Source organism: Colias croceus, chromosome 11 (genome assembly GCF_905220415.1).
Source record: "Colias croceus chromosome 11, ilColCroc2.1".
Classification (NCBI taxonomy): Eukaryota; Metazoa; Arthropoda; class Insecta; order Lepidoptera; family Pieridae; genus Colias; species Colias croceus.
In genome coordinates this window covers 926,388-951,017 of record NC_059547.1, presented here as the reverse complement: position 1 = coordinate 951,017, position 24,630 = coordinate 926,388, and the positions used below count along the sequence as shown (strand labels likewise).

The 24,630-nt window shown below is 35.0% G+C and overlaps 1 protein-coding gene across 1 annotated transcript in view; it reads right to left on the bottom strand.

The window, feature by feature from the left end:
* Positions 1–24,630, bottom strand: part of LOC123695904 (protein tweety) — a 62,940-nt gene that overhangs the window by 17,690 nt on the left and 20,620 nt on the right. Inside the window, exon 2 of the mRNA XM_045641859.1 lies at positions 21,668–21,697. The gene's annotated coding sequence lies outside the window, so the exon portion shown is untranslated. The remainder of the gene's footprint in view (positions 1–21,667; positions 21,698–24,630) is intronic.

Below are 24,630 nucleotides of genomic sequence, written 5' to 3'. Positions count from 1 at the left end.
TTCTGTTTCAGAGTTTTTATAACCGCTATAAGTTCACCTTTTTTTATTTTCTTTAATGGGAGATCAAGCTGGTAGGGATCATCAATGCTTTTAAAGCGATTCTTCATATCGGTTGACATAATTTTTTGGCAAGGATTTGGAACAAAGACTTCCTTTAGATGAGACGCAAAGGTTTCTCCCTTCTCTGGATCACTCTTTGCCCATGTGCCGTCTTTTTTCCGAATAGGGTGCTTGTGACTGATGGGTCTTTTTATCTTCTTTACGGTTTTCCAGAGCGAATAGTCACTTGAAGCCTTGGCGTCCAGATTACGCAAGCGGCTTTCGATATCGTCGTCTCGTGCAGTTTGAAGAAGTTTTTTGAGCTTGGCTGATATGTTATTAAGACGTGTTTTGTCATTTGGGTATCTGGTTTGCTGCCACAGTTTACGCGCTCTTCGCTTCTCCGCTAACAGCTCGCGAATGGGCATTGGACAGTCCACTTTGTCACACCTTTTGGAAGCAGGAGTGCTGCTCCAGGCTGCATTCTGAACACAGTAATTAAAATGTTCTACACCTTGTTCTATGTCTTCTTGGGTTTTCAGCGATAGCTTGAGGTTTATGCAGGACTCTACACTTCTGCGAAACATATCCCAATCAGTATTTTTACCATGCAGACGTGTCGCAGGTTCAGTTCTAATAATTTTTTCAGATATTTCTACTAGTACTACACTGTGGTCTGATGACAGATCTAGAGAGGATTTGCATTTACAGTTATTTAATGGGATGCCCTTTATAACACAGAAGTCTACCAGATCTGGAATTTTTCTTGGGTCTGTTGGCCAGTAAGTTGGTTCACCGGTAGACACCGTTTCTAATTGAAGGTCATTTAAGGCTGCCTGGAGCTGTCTTCCTTTCGGAGTGGTTAAGCGTGATCCCCAGAGAGTATTCTTGGAGTTGTAGTCCCCACCTGCAATGAATCTGGGTCCTAATGATCTGAAGAAGCGGATATAATCTTCTTTTTTTAAATTATGTTTTGGTGGAGAGTACAGTGCAGTGACAGTGAGATTACCACGCCAGTCTTCAACAACTACACTTGTCCCTTGTATTTCAGGAGTGCTATATTTATGTGTCTCGTAGTGTCTGATGTTATTTTTTATTAGGATTGCGGAACCACCATGAGCTGTGCCATCTGGGTGCATTGTTTGGTAGTAAATATAGTTTGGTATATTAATGTAGTTTTTATTAGTGAAGTGTGTCTCAGATAATAGGAAGATATCAATTTTGTTTATTTTTAGAAACATCTCAACTTCGAGGATGTGGTGTGGGAGCCCATTAGCGTTCCATATCGCAATTTTTAGGGCATTGAATGTGATAATTTTGTCATAATTTCCATTAGAAGGTGTGTCATAGAAGTCAATTGCTGCATGAGCTGTGTCATAGTATTCATCATTTCCTTCATGTCTGTGGTTTTCTCTGATGTCATTTGCTTTTCATTATTTTGTTGTGAATGAGAACCCTCATTTTTGGATGTTAGTGCTTGGCTATATGTAAGCTTGTCAGAAAATTCTTTAATATGGTTTGTCGTTTCTTTGTTCAGATTACTTTTACGCTTATCTACGTGTCTTTGTTTAATTGGTTCCGGGGGGTATCTTATTTTTTGAAGTTCTTTGTAAACAGAGCATCCTTTGTAGTTTGCAGGATGGTTTCCTTCACAAAGTATACATTTAACTGAGTCCGACCTTCCTTTGCGTTCACAGTTACTTGATGCATGATCGCCAGCACATTTAATGCATTTTGGTTTTCTGAAGCAATATTTCCTAGTGTGTCCATATTGCTGGCAGTTTGCGCACTGTGGTATGTCTCGCTTTGGTCTAGGTGGTTCTATTTTGATCCGGCAATGTAGTAGGCTCTTTAGGTCATAAATGTTTTTATTATTGCTGTTGGCTTCTATTTCTATGAAAAATATTGGCAAGGCCTTTTTGGTAATTCTTTGTTTGACATTCCAGATATTTTGTACTCTGTGCCCATATGCTTCCAGTTCAGTTTTTATTTCCTCCAGGTCAGTGGATGGGTGAAGTTTTTTAATCACTACTTTAAAACATCTGTCTTGTTTAGGTTAATATGTGTAAAATTCTGTGTTTTTTCCATTTAGTTCCTTAACTATTTTGGTATATAATTCAGCAGTTTTGGGTTGTATTCTGACTTGTCCATTCCGGAGGATTTTCACCTCGTAATTGTTTTCTGCTACGTCATCTAACATTTTAAGCAGTGGTTTTATATTGCTAACTCTGTCCACAAATATCGGAGGTGGTTTGACAGGTTTTTCAATATCTTTACTATTTGTTGGTTCTTGGATGTCCTTATCCAATTCTGAGAAGCTGTTAGAAGTTGGAGTAGTTTGACTTAGCCAGTAGGTGTCAAGTTTTTTTTGTTTTTGTGTTGGATTGTTTTCGGGACTATCACGCTGTCTTTTTCTGATAGGGACTTCCGTCCATACATCATTTTCGGTTTCACAAGTAGGTGCTTGTGTTTGGGATGGAGAGGTGATGTCTAGGTTCGTTAAAGATTGAGTTCTAGTCCTGTTGAACAAGGCTGGGTGAAATAATTGTTGTGTTAGTGTTTTATTTTGCGGTTTATTGGATTCAGTAGCTTTTGTATTTTTTTGAGACAATTCCATTTCTGTTCCCACGAGTAGGGTCGATTAGAAAGTCACACACAGGGTAACGCCCATTCCCGTGTGAAGGCACTGTACAACAATGTTAGCCGGGTCCATTGAGGTTGGCGCTAGGAGCTGATAACCCATCAGCCATTCATTCTATCGGCGCGTATCCCACCTTAGAATTGGGGTTTTTTTATAGAGGAGGACTACCTCTTGGCCCAGGCGATTAAGCCAAGACCACCGTTCCCCCGAGACATGACCAAGGGTTTACGGGCTGATGATCATTTCCTATCATCATCTTGCAAGCTTTCGCTCGTCAGGATAGTTAACCGCCGCCTGAGACTCGGCGTTGTTACTTGATTGGCACCACCCAGGGGACACGTGTGGGGTGGGTCTAGGATTAGATGGTATATCCCACGGACGCAAGTAACATCATCCCCCGAGGTACACATAATAGCAAAAAAAGTATTGACAACAAATATATAACTACTGTAGTTATATTGTGTTGTCTTAATTCAACCTCAATTTTTTTATCAAAACATTTACACTTATACTTTTTTCACTTATATCGATCTATGATTATTAAAGTCCCTAGTAGCCTAGTACATATCTTTATCTAGAATCTAGGTCCCAGATACTATTTACTATAAAAATTGGTACAAGTAATAAATCTTACAAATTACAATCAGCCGTCTAAATCCATAAAAAACCTAATTTAATAAACACCCACACAAAACCAGCTTACAATTCCTAGCCTAGAATCTGTACCTAGAATCTAGGTGCGATCATCACTGACTCACACCGGTGCATCCCGTTCTCTATTCCTAGACATAGAAAGCATGTAATCAATTTCTATGTTGATACGCGAATCCTAAACTCGTTTGATTAAGGCCGGTTGCAGAGCTTCACCGACCATCAGTGCGTACGTCAGCCGCGCTTGTCATATGTATGGAAATTCGCGTGCGTGTGTTCGGTCTAGCTATGAACGGTTTTATGAATTTCCATACATATGACAAGCGCGACTGACGTACGCACTGATGGTCGGTGAAGCTCTGGAACCCGTCTAATTCTTATGATCTGATACTTTTTAGCGCAATGTTTCCTTCAATAGTGTTTATGTGAACAATAAGTTTGTTTTGAATTTCTATAAATATTTTGCATGCTCGTCTTGTTTATTTTTATTCTGTGCTTTTTAATTTTAATCAAATCTCTTGACCTCTGAATCAACATTGCTTTTCTATTTTAAAAAGGAAGTTTTACAGTACTATGTGAGGCTATTTTATTATTTTTATAATTATTAGTACTTACGGCCCCTAAAAAATAAGACAGTTTACCAGACATTTCCCATTATTCATTAGGCAGGGTCACACAGAACGAGCAGCCTCGTGAAACTCGTCACCACGCTGCACCGTGACGTTTAATCATCCTTTACTCGACCGAGGAAAATAGTATCGCTTCAAACGCTAAATGATGGTATGATTAGTTTGTACAAACACATTCCTCGCTACGCAACCTCGCACATCTCTGTTCGAAAAGCACCTTTAGGCGAGTCCACACAGTGCGAACATCCTCGTGAAGCCATTGCTGCACGAAGTAGCTCGATCAGTATGGATATGACCGAAGAAAGCGGCGACAAACTCGCTTTCATCTGCCTAGCCATGGAAAAATGCTTCGCGAGGCTACTCGCTCTGTATGGACCCGCCTTATGGACACAATTCGCCATTTTGAAAACCCACAACTCCATTTATGTAATACGCACGTGTAAATACTGTTTGTTTTTGTTTACGTCACACTTACCGAAAGTAGAGGTTTGCTTCTTGTAAACAAGGTTTGGGTCACTGCACTTATTAACCAGATTCGAATGTTAATACTTTTAAAGGCTTATTATCACTGTAATTTCTGTTTTTGATATCAAATATAAAATATATCATCTATAATGAATAATAAACGGTATTACTTTCGAAACTTTCAATGCTCATATGAAAATCGCTTCATCTGTTCCATGGTATGCGTCCTAATTATTTAGTATCAAACTTCTTAACATACCATTTCGTTTCTACATATTGTTATTACTACATTAATGGGAAGTTAAACAAGACATATTTAAAACTCATTTGTTAACATAATGTAATTACCAATACAAAATAACGGTAAACAAATACAAAATGAATATTACTACCTACTTCACAACTAAATTGCATTATATCCAAATCGATTATATCTGCATATATCGTATATAGAATCGATAATAACCCGTTCGAATATAAAATGGAGAGGTTATAAAAACAAACGATCATCTGTTCTCGACTCTTTGATCTGGAACAGATAAATCTATATTTATGAATCATCTAATGCTGCGCGCAGATTATGGACTAGACGAACTATAATAATATAGGATAATTCGATATTCGAACTTAAATGTTTCAAACTAGATTTTAAAAACTATAACAAGTTTTTTTTTTGGTGCGAAATAAGGATGGTTCCAATGACAGTGTATTTGAATACACTTGGAGAACAAAACGTTTTAAGCCTGTATTATTACTGCAACAACAAATATAAAATATTGTTTCGTAGATGTCTAGCTCTGCACCTAATAATGCGTTACAGATAATATGTTTGAAATAAATTTATCACAAAAATACTTAGTTTTCATAACGTTATATTATATTTTAAATTAAAGCACACAACACTTAAGGAGTTTTAAAATAAAGACTGTACACATCAAGTGCATGAATATTCATCGAACATCTTTACGCTGGTATAATGTGCACTCAGCATAATACTCTTCCGGATTCCTAAAGCAAAGTCAATGTGTCTATAATCTCCAGTCTATAAAATTATTTTCGCCTTTTTCTCATATAACCTCAAAGTAGGTTAAATAACTTCGAGTTTATAAAATAACGACATCAATACTTTGTGCAAACAACCTTATACATATTTTGTTTTTGGGGTATCATTATGCGGGCAGAGAACATTAAAATACAAACAACACAAGTTTATCTTGTATTACATTATTCAATTCGAACTAATATGTAATATGTGTGTCTGTTTTCATCTTTATGCATACAAAATTATAGAATTCTTAAGATGAATCTACCAATGGAATCAAAACAGATTTTTGTAACCCTGGATCGTGCTTAATATTTATAATTTTATTTCATTTAAAAACTTTTCAAACGAAGACTAGGTACCTTCTGACCCATTAAATACATCCACCAAATTAGGCATACGCTATAGCGGCTAGATCCAAATCAGCAAGTCATACAAATATTTGAATTGACCACAATAGCTTGTCAAATGTTTTGTTACACGTCCTGCCGCTATTGTCACCCGTTTGGTGTTGACACGCTTCTGGTGACAATGGATGTGTTACTGTAATAATCATTTATAGGTGCAATGTTGGTGCGCTCTTTAATATTATGATCCTTTTTTGTCTTTGTACGGAACTTCTCTGTTCTTTTCGCGATTTTAGACTATTGGTTATCTCTGATATCCTGCAAATGATTGTTTGCATAATATGCTCCGTTCCGTTTATATGAAAACGGACAAAGAGTCAAGTAACAAGGCTATTGAAATATAATTTAATGAGCTGCAGATACCAATAATGTATAGATTGTCGTAGTGTAAAGAAGTTTAGTAAGTATAGTGACGAAATAAAGATGCATAATATGATATAGATCACCTTTTCATTTGATTCCTCATAATATAATTACCTATTACTATCAACCCAAACCAAACGCAGCTATCAGCAGAACCACATATCTACCTACTCCACAAAATTCGCACACTGATAACCCAATATCATTTACATTATGCAACTTCCCATTCACTCAAATGTACGTAATGAAGAATCCCACGAGTGCTCCGCCATTTTAATTCGCTTCCATTTATTTCGATATCAATTTTTCCGGCACGACGCGTCGCCGGCCCGCCCGCTTGTATTCATTTTATAATATTTAATTACTCGACTGTACATTTCAACGTGCACATATGAAAATGGAACGCCTTTTCAATTTATCCTACTAAAATATTAACCGGTGTGTGGCGTGTGCTTGTCTATTATATAGGGCTATAAATTATGTTGTCTTGGGAAGTGGTTCGCACTTGTTACAACCAGGAGGTACTGGGTATGATCCACCTTCAAATCTAATAAAAAACCATTTGTCAAGACGCTGATCACCTTCTTTTTCAATAAATAAGATAGAATAAACATCATGAATCGATCAGCAAACTATATGATAACAAGCTCCTCTATATCTCAAATTGGTACATACCAACGAAACACCTCGAAAACTTAATATAAAAAACAGTACGCACAAGCGCACACCGCTTAGCAGCCTATAGCATTAAGCAGGCATTAGGGAACCGGGAATAGGACTTCCTCCGAACCCTCACATAAGACCAGATTCTCGACCGGTTCACGCGGGAACATTGCGTGAAACAAATCCATGCCTTGGTTCCTGAGGATGCGCCCAATCATACCGGCACACTTGGCTAATTGAATAATCTGCATACTAGACGTCCAATTATTCTAGAATATCTCCCCTATCGGATAACCTGGCCTTGAGCCGATTTCGGATGAAGATGTTAAAGCTACACTAATTAAACTTTATTGAAATATTTCAGCATAAATGTTAACAGTATTTACTTTGAGAGTAAAATAAATTTTAACTCGCTTAAGCTTCCCGATATATTCCCAGTGCGTAGAGCCCGCCATAATCTTTTATGGAAGGAACTAGCCTTCCGCCCCCGGCTTAGCTCACGTACTTTACGTTATCGCGCGCCAGTCATTTTCCATACAAATTTTCATTCTATATTTTACGTCTATATGTTCACTTCTTTAAATGTTTCTCATTTCTTATATTCATTATTCATGTATCTGAGCTAATTTACAGTACATTAGGTTAATTACATCACAAAATAAGGATGAGAACAATACTCGCAGAAGTATACATTCAAAAGTTTGAGATTCTTATAGGCTGTTTATAATAAAGATCATGTTAAACTTCCAACTTAAGTTTACACCATCTAAAACTATACATTCCACATAAATTCAAACCGATCCTAACAAACAACCAAAACGAACAACGACGTTAAAACCGAGCCCGTCTTTAATTAAAACAGTACTATATTTCAGCATTAATAGCTCACGGGTTTTCCTGTCCGACGCATGCGTACTCCAGCAAAGGAACTATGTCAAACAGGGCTTAAATTTATGAACGTTTAAATGTGCAGCTACACGTAAATCGTAAGCGTCGAGTGCTGAATAGAATTAAAGGATTAAGATGTAGCCACCAAATGGACTAGCGTGTGTGGTCAAATTAAATGGCCAATCCTGGGTGTGTGGTAGTCAAAATGGATATTATTTTATCCTTTTCCGCCATACTAGGACATCAATTACGAGGCGTCAAAAGCATTCTGATTGTACGCGTACAAACTGACTGTGGATTACTTAAAAATTCGACAGAAAGAAAGAGAATGCAAACAATTCAAGCTATCATAGTTTAATGCGGACACGACTATGCAGGAATAATTATATACAAAGAATTCATACAATACCATTCAAATTATTCGCAGTGGAAATATGATCGATAGGAATTAATTCAGGCTGTTTTGCATGACCTAATTTCTACAATAGTACGCAATTAAAAAGCAAACGAAACCTATTTCACAATTTCCTCGTATAGCTCCAAATCACGTAACAGTTGTTTTCAATGCAGAGATAATATCGAGTCAAAAGAGATCTAAAGTGAAGTGATCTGAATAATGATTCTGAAAACGAAATTATGACATCAAAAGTGGGACTCAATTATCAGAATTCTTCATCTTATTAAAGCAGAATTACAGCACTTAAGCCAACAAGAGCGAAGTTTTTATTATGTTCTCGCTATCCTGGAAATCTCCACGGCTTCTTAATCCCTGAAGTGGAACGCTTGTCGAGAGACGCAGACAACTTAGAGTAGAATAAGCCACCTACTCTACTAAAATAGCCAAGATTCCTTAATTGTATCTCATATCTGTTACCAAATATATTCTATGAGCTATTTACCTATATTATGTGCACCTTTGAGCTTTTATCTACGCAACATTACCATGTATGAACGTACATACCGCCTTAATTATATCTCAAATCTGAAAAAAAAATAACCGTACATTCTTTGATAAACGCATTACGCGTAGGTAAAGAGCTCGCATGTACCTTTGAATATCTCTACGTCTGTACCTACATCTTCTGTATTCCCTGTACCACAACCATCGCCTAACTTTCAATGACAAATCTCACAGCTGCAAGCCAATCGATAGTGCATCGTACTATCCGATAGCCACTATGCTCCCACGTGGTGAATGAAGCACGTGGGGTGCGGCCGCTCGATAGAGCGGAGGCTGCGCGCTGGGTCGCCCGGCGTCTTGTTTGTTAGGGCTGTCACTTTAAACTTTTTATTGTGAAATTTTAAAGTTGCGTCGTATTCTGATATATAGTAGGAGTATCGTTTATATCGTGAATAATCTAGTAGATATTGAATTAGTATTTCGTTGCATTGTGGATATTTTGTCTGCTCTGAATTTTAATTTTTCTTTCAAATCATCAAAATAAAACTTTAGTCTTATAAAGCTTTGTCTGAGACTATTTCCATGTAACAACTCAATTGAAAACTATTAAAGCAGCTTTGGATTGTCTATGCACCCTTAGAAACAACTTCGAATCATTTAGCCGACTAGACCAATTAACCACATGCGCAACCCTACTAACGGCCAATCACAGTTGACCCCCCGCGCTCTCATATCTAATGAAACATTCGAGCACTACTTAAAAGCCCGGAGCTCAAGCAAAGTGGATAAGCAACGTTTATGCACAGATACAAATTACGATACTCAAGCCCCGGTGATATATAAATATGACGGATTTAACAGATACCAGCTAACGTCGGCATCCATCACGTCGTGACGGGGAGACGATAAAGAAATAACAAGTAGATGTATTCAACGCTCATAAACAAACGATAAATCATAAGCGCTGTAAGCGGAATAAACGTAAAGCTACATTACTCTTCCTGTACCACAGTACCTACTCTCTAATCTATGAATTGCAAATTTTAATGGATCGGGAAATGTAACCTCAACCTCAAGACTTGAAAGCTCTTCTTAATAAACCAGCATTATAAAAATGTAATAAAACTGCTCAAACAAACGGCTATTCAATATTCAGTCAGCATAAAGCGCTGCAGCGAACGACCAATTGCATAGCTCTCCAAACAAATATCTGTAAAGCGTCTCAGCGCATCAATTATGCTCGTCAGTCTAAATGTAACAAACACAAGAATCTCGAGTTAATCTGATCGCGGTGGCAAAAAGAGCAAAGCTGGAACATGTACGAAGCCGTCCAATAAAGCACGTTGTTTATGGCCGCGTCACAGCATTGCTGACTTGCGACATAAATAGTGAGATGGGGACGATATTCAAATTCTAATATTTTTTATTCGCCAACCGCTACACGACGTTAGGTGTTTTTATATCTGCAATTATTATCCTTGCAGGTATTTTTAACATATTTGATATGAGTGCAAAATAAAATAATATCTACCTGTAAAATAACTTTATTTCAAGATGAATTTATGCTTGCAGTGTCAATAAGAAAACTAATTTGTAAAAGGACATCCTTAGCGTCTCTCTGTTATTAGAAAACCAAGAATGTCTAAGTAATGAAATGAAAAGAATTGCAAGAGCTAGTTGCACCACTGATTAAATTGCTCAGTGCTATTGCAACTAATCCAGACACTTTTCCGTTACAAAACCACCGCAACCATGTATCCACTAGAATTTAATTTTTAAAGTAACCCTTCACCGAGAAATCTTTAGATATCTATTTGGACTTAGAAAGTAATTTTCATTTCAATTGTGATAAAAAACGATGACTTGCCTACGAATCATTTAATTATTTTAACGGATGCTGATATAAACGGAGCCGACGAGCGAATTGCCGCGGTTATGAACTTTCCTCTGGAATCATTATACAGCTCTAATCTATACATTTTAATAGAACTATATCATAATCCGTTGCGTAATTTTTTAGATCAAAGCATACTGCACAACACAGAAGACAGCCAGCGGAAAGGGAATTTTATACTAAGTAATGATAAAGTTATGACTTGTTAAGAAGATAACGAAAACAATGTAACTAACACAGCTATAAATATAATTAAAATAATTGCCCCAAACGTTGTATAACATCGCACTTGAAACTCGAAACTCATCGTAACATTTAATTTATCGTCACTTGAACATTCGAGATGAACACTTGTAAAATGTATCGTAACACCAATTTCACAATAAATATTGACAAATACGAAAACAATCAGTGAGTTTCAAAACGAATTTTGTGTTTGATTTTATGCGAGAAAAAAAACTCGCATTACATTATATTTAGATTTTTTATGTGTCGCTGTAAAGTATTCGAATCCACATAATAATATCACTACATAGTATGTCCCTAATGGTAAATTAAAAATTTAAATGTTTAATACTACGCAACGGATTTTTATTCGTTTTTAACAGATAGTGATTCTCGAGGAAGGTTTTAGTATATATGATTAGGTTACAGACAAAGCGGGCGAAGCCGCAGGCGGAAAGCTAGTAATGAATAAATCACGTTTAAAGTCTTTAATTTCTAAAAGTATAGATCTTATTCATATACAAATGTGTATTTTATCCTTCCGGATCATAATATTCGTCCATCCTACATAATAAATCAAACTCAAATCTGAACTGTTAACTACAAAAGCACATACCACTATACATATATACTATTATGTACTATTACATCATGATTCAAACATCTGTATAAATAGACATACAAACTTACAAACACAATTTAAGCAGCAACTGTTATTTGCTGTTATTTTCAGGATGATTATAACAATTAATTTGGATTTTTTAGCGTCGTAGGAGTTAGTAAATACATTTATACTATAAATGTTAGTCGTAGGAGTTAGTAAATACTATAACATTTATTTTATAGTAATGTATTGAAATAACTGCAATTTGTAGAAAATACTAAACAAGTGATATACAAATAACACGAAATAACGTAAAGAAACAAAAACCTCTAGTAATCTAACGAAACACGCTAAGCCTACTTCGCGTCCAATATTCTATTTTCTGGTCTTAACAGGAGCTCAGGGAAAGCTATCCCATCTGATCATTGTTAAACCTTCTTTATAAGCTACGACGTCACAGAAAATTCTACAGGAAAGTTGGGTATCTTTGGCTCCTTAATACTGACACATTTCTTATTAAAAAATAAGCGTGTATGCGAAACACACGAGTCAAAACTCAAAAGTGAAACTTAGGCAAGATTCAAAGATACCTTACTCCATGACGTGACGGTATTGCCTTGACACGACCTGGAAATCTTTCTCTCAACGCGCCTAAAGAAGTTTCACTACAAAAATCATTGTTGGTAGTCTACCTTCACTTGCGTTGATGGTGATGGTTACAAAGTAACCTACATGCTAAAATCTCTGTAGTTACATAAAAGTCTTTCCTATAAACCATTTTTGGATAGAGTAACAAACATCCGTCCATCATCTACCTATAAACATTCACGTTATAACAACAGAATTTCAAAGATCAAACGCATTAACAATGATGAAGCAAAATCGTATATAGACAAACATTTTTAAATAGTCTAGTACTTTTTTATTGGAATTATCTGAAACAACTGCTACAGGGACAATTCCTCTACATAGCAAATAGATTACAATATACACATTTCTGAGGAATACGACCCATTTCACACGAACTAATGTATTATGTCAGCTCAAATGCTGTTTAGAGACCGACCACTTTAGTGTTTATTCATAATCAAATGCTGAATTTTGTTTTGAATAGAAACTGATTTATAAAAATATGGTGGTTTCGTACTTAATTTAGAATCTTTACATATCTATGAAAATGGTATTTATATCGTTGTTTTTGTATCATACTTTGTAAGTTTAACGTCAGTAAAAGGACGGTTTACCGTAGTCTTTAGACTACCAGACAGTCCTCATTGTAATAGTAAATAATTCATGTTCTCCTTCAATTAAGCAATCTCCATTTAAAAGCTTTTAACTTCGTCTAGTTGCAAGAATAAATATTTGAGTTTGAGTTAATTACTGTGATCAAATGTGTACGTAAGTATAGTGGCACGTAAAGTTACTTTGCGACGTAAAGAAGTTTAAAACAACCGGAGTTAGGTAGTAGACGGATTACATGGATTCCAGAATTTTCCAGGAAACAAATTAACCCAATTCGATACTGAACAATTCCTCGTAGTGTGTAACAGTTTTAATAAGAAGGAAAATATATTTATAAGAGCTTAGTTTTGATTCGCATGCAATTTATGATATTGTGGGGATGGTATCGCCTATAGTATCCACCATATTGACCATTTTTATAATCATAACGCAACAAAAAGTTACTTAAGTTCACTTCCATAGCCTAATATTCTCAAGCAAAACTCAAGTGAATACAATATATACCTACATACGCAATACGTAAAAAAATACGACTAAAATGTAAAAACATAGGTAACTACCTCACAACATTCTACACAGATATCTGAAGTTTAGCATAAAATATAAAATCCAAAAGGCCACCCATCACACACACACACGTCAACTCAAATCACATATTCAAGTGGAACCAGATTTTTATGTCCTAAACTACAAACACCGTTACTGTGACAAGAAACTGGGTTAGATCTATTTTATAGGAATTAAGATTACTCGACTTTAACGACGGATTTTATGGACTTCGTTCCTTTGCTTTTAATATTTTATTATTCTTTTGTTCAGTGATTGTATTACCTGATAGTATCGACACAGCATCTTAAATAAACAACAACAGATTCTTGAGTTCTTATTTTTTATCAAATTAAAATAGTATTGGATTTAACGAATTACATTTTGAGATAGCAGATTTTATATTCCTATCTGTTCTCGACCCGCCAATAGTTTTTTAATATGCTTGTTACCGTTTGCTCTGGTTGTCTAGAAGAGATCACTTGTAAGTGATAAGACCGCCGAATAAGTTGTTCTTATTTCCCTAAATATCTTTCTTTCATTAAAAAGTTTCTATGGGTAAAGCTGTTTTGAAATTTTTAGTAAAAATAAATAGTCAATACTCTACTACCGCAAAACATCTTTTTATTCACATACGTATATTTGTTACACAAATACAGCGTGTTACATTTTAACATCACAACTTCGCAGAATCGGTTTTATATGGTGATTTTATCTACACCATAAATTTTATTTCTATTTATTACAATTCTAAGTATATGTTATAACAGTTGGAGATAATGTGAATACAAATGTCTTGTTTACATTGTAACTAAAGCGCTTAGATTAAAATAAATATTATCCAATTGATGAATAAAACATACAACATCGTTTGTTGTTTTCAAGTTTTGGGAAATCACTATTATCTTCACACTACAGTCCCTCATTAAAACTAAATTTCAATGAATCTATTGTTATCCTTACAAAATTATCTACCCATCGAGGCTAATCAGAAACGAATTGTACTCTATATTTAAAGAAGCGTACTTATAGAAAAAAAAACTTTATTCTTCAGTCAGTAGTCATCACATAAACTTTCAATAAACCACAACTTACATTCAGTTGCGACTATTATTAAAATAACAGTCCGCCTCGGCTTCTCCCGTGGTAGTTGGTACATATTATGAGAACCTGAGTGCTATAAAGTTATAAACTACAACTAAATACTCTTCAGCTTAACATAATTAGTGTAGGCATACTTTTTGAGACAACAAGCATATTTTCATCAATTAATTAAACTACTGCGTACTGAAGAACTCTGTACATTTTCCTCACGCGACCCGACGCATTTTTACCTCTCCTATTCTCCCCATATTCTGCAACCCAATTCCCTCAATTCGCCAGATTCCAGAGCACCAACACAATAAAAGCATTATCCATTGTGCTACGGATCCAGTTGGCACACTTTCCCTGTTTACCCGTGTTTGCTCGCATTTTGTTTTGTGTTACTTTTGGCGAATTGAGGATTTACTGGCACTGACAATCTGAATAGTTTATCTGGGCTGTGTTTATCAAAGGGCTGGTTTTTAAACATTTTTGTAGAGTTATTTAACGGATGGTGAACAAACTGTATTGTTGTGTGCATTTATTTGTATACGTTAAAACGTTTAAATAAACATTCCATTTTAAATAATAGGCAATTCGGATGAAAGTGATGTCCATTACATTTTGATAATTGGACTGCTTTAATATTGACAATAAAACTTATTTATTTATTTATTTATAAGCTTTATTGCACACAGACAGAAAATACAAATTTTACTTAATAGGACATAATTAGTCAAAAGGCGGCTTTATTGCTACAAGCAATTTCTTCCAAGCAACCCATTCGATCAGAGACATAGTTAAAAGTACTAGGGATGATTATGTACACAATAAAATTATTATTAATAGCAAACCAAATAGTGAAATGTTACAACAAAAAGATACATTTCAACTACCTTTAAAACAATCGATACTATACACCAAAGAAAATTAATTAAAATCGCGTTTAACTTCCAACAGGAACACATAACAAGCGCCGAAATCAAAAGCAATAAATATGAATTTCTCAAGTTCGTTTATTACATCTCCGATAAAGTCAACATAAAATGAATGCCAGAGTTGGCAATCAACCGCTGAAATCAAGTAGGCCATGGCGGAACGTGACTCCATCGAGATATCGGGAACACGTCGCAGTATTTGATAATAAAGGAAATAAATTTCCGATTGAAGATTTAAAGGATTATGAAAAAGATGGGGAAAATATTGAGCGAAAAAATGGTTCGGATGCTTGCCTCGCGTAGTAAGTACTAAGTAGACTAGATAAGTTCTGTTATGCAATATAGTGCTGGCGCTTTTTGCATTTTTAAAGAATAGCTTTGATGTAAATTCTATAAACCACTCAATATTAAAAGCTACTACACAATACCATTCTGGTGCTATAGTTACTTACGTCTTATGTTTCATTCAATTTTAAAATTGCCTGTTAAATATCACCTTAATCTACCCAACTCATTAAGACATGTACTTTCGAGTTAAACAAGGATGTAATAAATCTGATTTTTTTTAACAAACTGGAATCCAATAATAAATAAAAATGCAATATCGAAAAGATACCAGTAAAAGGCTCAAAGGCAATAAATTGGAACACATCGCTGAGGCCAAATCTGACTCATTTTATGACTCAGTATTCACACGGGAACCTGACCTTTAATAATGCGCATACATTTCGATTATTATGTGTAAACAGTAAGTTACAAAAGGGTGGAAAAAGTGTTATATGCTCAAGTTATATAAGGACGAAAACTCTACCCTGGAGTAACTACTCCTAGTTTATGAAACTATCCGAAGCGCTAACAAATACACATAATTATATAACTAATTCAAAGTAAATAAACGTTTTGTTGAAGAGAACTAGAAAAAGTAGGAAAATAACACAATCCCCCTTTTAATTATCCAAAAGACTAATATTTACACAAGCTGCAGTAACAAAGATATTATATTGTGAAAAGCGTTCAGAAACATCCAATTTATTTAGAGCAGTTTAAACAGGGTTCAGTACAGAGGTTTTTTCATTTAATCAGTCACTCAACAGCAGCAGTTTCATAAATCTGTGTCCGAAAATCACAATGACAGTCCAGCTCAAAGTTTGGCCTAGTTCACGGCATGCAATTTTAATTTCTCTCCATTACGACCAACGACACAGTAATTGACACGTAAAATATGCTCGTGACACTGGCAGGCTACTATTTGCACTCTTTTGTACTTCTACTATGCTGTGTCCTTTGTCCTCCAGAATCGGGGTCAAATTCGCAATTCCCGTTTAATTCAAAACATAATTATGCACGGATTACACACAAAACGAAAAGAGAAAGTATACTAAGTTTGTGACCGTATTTCTGGGATTGCAATTAAGATAATTTGAATTTGTTTTTTATTTATCGTCTCTCCGTATTTTATTCGACCCCCTTACAGCTCCACGCGATTAACGGAGAAAAAATACCTCTCTCAATAAATAATTGCACAAACATTTTTACAAAAAGTAAATCACACAATCACATGACTTGATTTTTTTACAAAAGAAAAATAATTCTTAAATAATAAATGCCTATCACTCATCTCATAGTCCAATTTCAAAGCAAATGCAGGTTGATGAACGATCTTGCTACAAAAAATAGACACATTCCTTTTCATATGTTCGACATATGGCTAGAGAACTGACCGGAATATGGGTTTAAGTACCTTTTGAGCCGAAAACATATTCAGCAATTAGCCACGCATTTTGTCACTTCACAGCCACATAATATATGGTTTTGCTCATAAATAAACTGTTGCATAGTTCCCTTCAGTATTCTACGTTTACAATTTTAACGCGTTTTAAAATCTACGTTTACAATTTTTCCTTCTTGATCATCGATTACTCGCATAGTTCGAAAGCTTTCTCGTCTACAAAACAAGCCTTCTTCAATATAAAGCATAATAGCGCGTAAATTCGTTCGGCCAGTCACCCGGTCTACAAACCTTTATCCTGATCTCTTGAGAGCCTGCTTTGTCCATCACCTCGCATCTAACACATAACCACTACGGATAATGGATTTTCTCGAGTCTCGAGTCTCGACCTACTTGTGACATTTTAATTCTGCACTACACGTTTGTCCTAATTACTTCAGAGCTAACGTTGCTAGTTTTTGGAGACCTACTTAGCCAAGTAAGTCGTCGAATATGAATGGAAGCACATTTTATATCCTAATTTAGTCAAGGTATTAACGTTTTACTGCGCTCTCGATATCCTAGTTCAATTTTATGGTCCGATTGCAAATCTATGCCTATAATATCCGTGCCCTGGATGTTGGCACTCAAAACGTATTGGGCATAACCACCTCACAGCTGACCCTCTATGAAATATGACACACAAATTGACCATTTGTTTTGAAAGTAGGCCGTCAATTTAGATAATTCTAGCTGCAGAGTGGGCTGAAGATATTTGATTTCACAGAATGACATCATTCTATCAGTTTATAGCTTGCTGAAATAAGGCAATAGGTTCATGAAATGAACGGCATAGTAATTATATGGTAGATATGCATCATATTATCTATGCACTTCGTGAATTTTACTTCCGAGTATTTGAATTGTGTTGTATAAACTTCGTATGTGCTTTAATACATTTCACATTTCGTTGTCGTTGGATTTTTAAACAATAATTAAGTATCTATAAGTATTATTATTGAATATAACACCAACAATAGTTACCATAAATTTTCTCCACTCCTTTCTCCTTCAACATGAATGTTACAAAGCCTACGTATTGTCAAGTATTTTCAAAATTACCAGTATCTAGCCACTACTGGTTGCCGTGCTTGAGTGCTTGTCTGAGTGCTCCAGCGCTGAGGGAATTTCGAAATAAATAGCCAATCCATTAAAATACCGAGAGGATAGCTAACAAAGACGAATTGATGGAAAATTAAACAAAAGATGCGACGGTAATGTATAGTTTGTCCAGTACGTATTACAGCCATAATATGATAATAAGTTGTAGTATGTTTCAATTTTCTTCTTCATTAGCGGCGAGTTGATTTTTTATAACTAGTTACCTATTGACAAATTTAAGGATATTTTCGAATATATCTTGCAAAGCTATCTTTTTTCAAACTTAACGCGGCTTACTATTATAAATGAAAAATAAAACATAGAAGGCGTGTATGAGAACATTAACAATATTTTTAGTCCATGACACAAAAATTGATCGACAGCATGATACGGAATTCCATTACTAATTGATTGTCCTTCATGTACTCCACATTTGATTGAGCAATGAGCAATTTATGAAGAGGCGAAGGAAATAATTCGAAAAGGAATGATCATGATTAAAATCGTCTATATTTGTCCAGTTTACTTTTCTACAACTTCTAAAGATTACACTTAGTTATGCCCATAAAAACATTTAATTAACATTATATCCAAAAGGATAATAATAATGTAAAAACATTACTAATTTACTGTAATCTCTTGCTGCTCAACCAACGTTATGTGTATGACAAACACTTATAACTAATTAAAGATAACGTTGAAAGCACATACGACCAGATACAACCCGTTTTGATAAATTAATATCGCATTTATACAATCTTAAAGCTTTCCACGTGAAGAGAAATTAGGCGGAACACACAGAGCGAGCAGCCTCGCGAATAAATTACTGCGCCAAGCTGCCCAGTCTGTATGGACGTGACTTAGCCGAGGAAAGCGCGCGTCCCTTTTTTGCATCGTTTGAAAATGCATTTTCGCATCCTCCTCCACATTTTGAGATACTGTGTAATATGGTTTGTGGGACTCGCATGAAGCCCTACGTACTAAAAGTACTAAAACACAACAGTGTCTATCTTTCACTCTCATTAGGAGAGCTAGAAAGTGCGTATGTCGCTATGTGCAGACAAGCGCAGCGCAGCAGTAGCTTCGCGAGGCTGCTCGCTCTGTGTATACCCTATTCACGATCGATGTCACAGGGCTGTGATAAATTAAAGCATGCAATTCGCATTTTATTACTAAGTGAATTCCCGTGTTTTCTACTGGAGATGGCAGAGGAAAAGAAATTATTAATTACAAAACATGTTTCAACATACGTTTCCATCGTCATAATTAATTATAATGTGCATGTTGATAATTGCATAGGCATTAGGTACGTTTACAACTTTGATTGAAAACTAGATTAAAGATTTATTATTTCAACTATTTACATATTCATTCATTATTTAGTCAGTCAATTTTAACATTGATAACATATTTCGGCGTATCATACAAGATGTTCGCCCTGTCTTCAACCATTAAAATAACCACCCTATCTCCAACTAAATAATTCCTCTATTCATAGACGTCTATAAAACAAAGGCCACATTACAAAAAACTATCAACGGGAATATTATAATCGCCCCTCACATTATTCCATCAAAATATCAATTAAGGCTATCAGCGAAGAGTTCGCGTCGAGGTGTTAATTTCGCCGTAAATGCGTGAGTTTGATGTGGTTTGGCCACTAAACGAGATATTAAATAAAATTACAAAATAACAGTAACTTCTTTAGCTTCAAGAGAATTCTTGAAAGAACTTAAGGTATGCAAAGAACTGTAACGATATATATCCGAAAAACATTGCATAAGTTTTTTTTAATGGTTAAAGTGGATGTTTACAAGAAAAGTCTTAATAATATTTGGCACTGCTTATCATGGTACAAGCTTTGCTTAATTTCAATAATCAAATCAAATGCCTTAAAATGCTAAAATTCCTCTTCAGTATTTTTAATGGCTTACTATCAAAACCATTGCAGCACTTTTTATTAATAACTACTTGTCACCCTTATCACAAGTTCAATGGGGTCATGGTTTCCAAGTTCAAAGCTCTCACAGTGATCCAGGATGTATTGATTAACTTAATATGGGTGGCCTTCGAAAATAATAAAGTGCGTTCCCTTCATTTCAATATCCTTCCCTTGACGAGGAAGTTTGTGTTGCATTCTTTTGTTTTATAACTATTGCAGCAGGGAACAACTTTTACCCACGTATTTTCAACAAATAGATTAGTGTAAACTATTTGCGAAAGGAAATCTGTAACAAATAAAGTGAAATTCATCTTTTTTGCTTTGATTACATTCCTACTTCATTACTTCAACCTTTTTTTCACTTCTGTAACAAATAACAATAACTAGCAGACATTCCCTATAATCGCACCGCTCGTTTAGCAGCTCCCCGCACGTCCGTCAGCAATCAAAACACATTAGCCACTGAAACACGGTAATGCGTACCAATGTCACGTTGTGTCGGGTTACATGACTCCTTTAATGGTACTAGCGAACTGTGTTACCAGCGTTGAGCGTATAAATTGTAAAGTTTCTTTTAAAGAAATGTGAAGTAACGAAGGAGTTTTCTTAAGAGCAGAGACATAAGTAAAGGTAATCTAAGGGCCTTGAAGCAACCTACTAATCCAAGCAACTGCCAAAGGACTTATTTTCTTTTTTAATTTGTATGGATACAAGGTACTATTGGGTACTAAAGATAGGGCATGCAGAATATGCATTTATTTTCGCATTATTTTTGCTCGAAAATTTACAATATTGATCCACTTACTTTTCAATCTTGAGACACAGCAGCTTTTCTTTCCTAGCTAAATACAATTCCCATAACTGTTTTAATAGGTATAACTTGTATACGGAACTTTTAAGATCTCCTTTATTCCTTCTCCTTTTTTTTAACATCAAATTCACCTCTCCTGGCACAGTGCAATAAATTAAATGCAATCGATAATATATTACCAAAACAACGACTTGTTAAATACACCACACATTCGCACATCTATAAATAGTTTTGGCACAGTTATCTGCTATCGTACATCTAAGGTCCTTGAGTTTTTGTTGGGTATTTTTTATTGGCAAAGGGACAGCATTCTGATTACGTATTAAATGTTCACTAGCCCTACTGAAGGAATCCAAAAGGAATTGTACCGTGGAGTATTTCATAAATCTTTTTGCATTGTATGTATTTAGAACCTAAATAACAGTGCTAGATATACCAAACAGGAGGATAAATTAATTGGTCCTTAATTATATTTTGAAGCCTTTAACCAAATTTGCAACAGCGATGTTTGTAGATTATCAAAATTCAGAACTGGGTACTGTAAACGAATATAAAACAGCATCCATAAAACAATTTAAAGGAAAGAAAATTAATTGGCTCGATTGAATCGAGGCTTATTTAGCTTTATAATTGGCATCGCATGCGCAATGAACAGACAAAATAAAAATTGTCGTATTCAATTTACTTGTAACTTATCCAATGACCGATTCACAAGTACAGACCTACAGAAAGTATCGACATCAGATATCATCTACCGAATTAATAAAGTTAACAGCCGAGTACCATTAAAACCATATTGTAATTAATAGCCATTCGAAACTCACCGTAATATCAACAGCATACATCACAAATTCCTGAAACAAAAAAATACGTGTTATTTTATGAGTTTTTAATCTGGTATTATAGAGTAACTAATAACTATAGAGTTTCTTGACGGTTATTCTAGAAGTGACATTTTAAATCGAAGATAGTTAAAAAAAATATTCTCTTAACTTGTATCAATAAGGTCCGATTTTTCAATGCTTGGATAAAACTTATCCGCCCAATAAAGTATTACACGATAATATTAAAATGTCACGTAAACTGTCAAATACGGGCAATTAGAATACGTTTTTAAAATGGTAGTTTTATACATTATTCGACGAATAAGTTTTATCCAACCATTGAAAAATCGGCCCTAAGTTACATAGCTTGAAGTTTTTTCTTTGTGCTATTATGACAAGTATATCTAGTTTCCACTACAGCGACTGTGATAGTTTTGGTATAGGCCGTACCGTACCCGTGAAAATAACATCTATGATCTAGTGTAAACCTTGAACTAAAACCAAGTACAAAAGTACCTTGCATAATACTCTTGCGTCTATTTCAAAACCTTCATATTCTTTTTAAAAAGGTCACTTTTTGTGTGTGTAAAATTGAACGCGCGTTCATAATTTCACATCACGATTATGTGTTCATCTTAATTTTAAATTTGAATGGATGTAACAGAACATTTCCTATTTATCGATATTTTCAATTGTGCTTTTACGATTCAAAATATAAGAAAAAATCACTACCCGTACTACCCTTACCAGGCAACTTTAGACACCTACCCAATAAAACAATTTCGATACATTTGCCAACATACTTTACATATACAAGAGCACAACAACTCGATTGCATATCGATTACACTGCGGTCAATTCCTGCCAAGGACGTAATTGAACCTTATTCTTGGTTCATACTTCTTCTTGTTGCTGATTAGCCATGTAAGTACATACTTTATAATCAACTAGCTGCTCCGCGCGGTTTCACCCCCGTGGCTCCACTCCTGTTACCCGTAGCGTGATGAAATATAGCCTATAACCTTCCTCGATAAATGGGCTATCTAATACCAATGACCTATTATACTAGTAGACGCGGCATACGCCAACATCATTGCACTAAAAAACAGCGTAATTAATACATACCTACTTACTAACGCATTATCACCAATACAGTTGTTCTCTCTTTCACTCTCACGCACGAGACATAATACATGTCTCACTCATGTACTTCGTAATAACAACTGCCGATTAAAATACAAAAAGAACGTCCAGCCACGACGCTGAATGGTGCGTGACTAAGTGAAACTCGGGCACTTACCTGAGTTTTTTCTTGCCAAAATAGAGAGCGGGTAACGTATCTAGCTCTTTTATATATCATAGTCTAATACCGAAAGAATTTTTCAAATCGGACCAGTAGTTCCCGAGATTAGTGCGTTCAAACAAACAAACAAACTCTTCAGCTTTATAATATTAGTATAGATAATTATTCTCTTTCATGTAGGGATAATCAAAGTCTATAATATACTACACTAGTATAATTTTTCTTCACCGAGTACCTAGTTCGTTTTTCTGACTTGAATAGATGTAATATAACGACTCACAAATAACTTTAGAATTAATGAAATAGACGATTTTATTCAACAAAAATGTAAGCTTTTAATATCTAAGTATAGGTAAATGTAATAAAAGAAAAGCAGAGTTTTCAATTTATAGAAAGCAACCTTTTTATATAGTTACCTATCTACAATCTACCTTGCATCTATAAAAACAGAAAATGAAACTTTCCAAAAAACCTCGATACACCGCAATCTACCTCTAAAATCATTCACGATTGCAATACCAACTTTTTTCACTTCCAAAGAAAACCCACAAAAACCTAATTTCCTTAGAACAGCTGCCCATTGTTAAGGTATCCGTGAAATCTTTCAATCGCCTGTAAGTGTGTCGGTTATTGAACCTGGCTTTTTTATTGTTCTACGCTAATACAATACTGCGAGAACCTATAGATATGCAATTAAGTTTGCGGCTAATACAGGTACTATAGTATTAAGCAAATTAGAATGTGTATATGAAAACTTGTTATTTGGTAATTTGTACGTGGATCAAGCAGTCTCTTCCGATGCATATATTAAGTGCAACTAGTGTTTTGTTGCAAATGTTTAAAGTTTTTAGACTTAAAAATAATGTAGATATTGGTATTTCAGTTATTTAAAGTGTTCAATATTAAAATTAAAAAGTCGATTCAAGACAATTTTAAATGTAGGTACATATTTAAATTATGAAATCCTAGGTACTGGGTAGTTAATATTATACTTGCGAAAGTTTGTGAGGATGTGTGTGCGTGTGTGTTTGTTACTCTTACACGCAAATTCTACTGAACCGATTACAATTAAATTTATCACACATATAGAGGGTAACTTGGATTAACACATAGGATAGGTTTTATCTCGGAAATCCCACGGGAACGAGAACTATGCGTGTTTTCCTTTGAAAACGCGGGCGAAACCGCGGGAACTATTTAAAGCAAGCGATTTAAATAGCCGTAGTCGCAGAGATCCAAATAAATTAATTTTAAAAGATAATCCTCGACTAAAAAAAATATAATAAAAATTGTCTTTGTATGAGTGTAATAATATACACTCACCGGCACGGAATCTTGGCCACTGCAAATTTTTGCGTAAAATAACACTATTTCTTTTCTACTACAAAATTCAATAAAAATTTAATCAAAACTAGTTACTTTAATGTTTTTACTAACTTTTAGTAATAATTGGAAGTTAATAAGAAGTACTACCGAGTAGATATGAATTAAACAAGAATTTACGCTTTTCCTGTGAAATTTAAATGATTTCTTAAAAAATGCTAAAAAATTAGAAAGAACGTTTCCATAAAAAAAATTGAACCTTTTAATAAAGGGTGTTTCCTTCTCTTGCCTTAAACACTGTTTGCATCCAGTCTGGCATACTCTAGAAGACATTTTT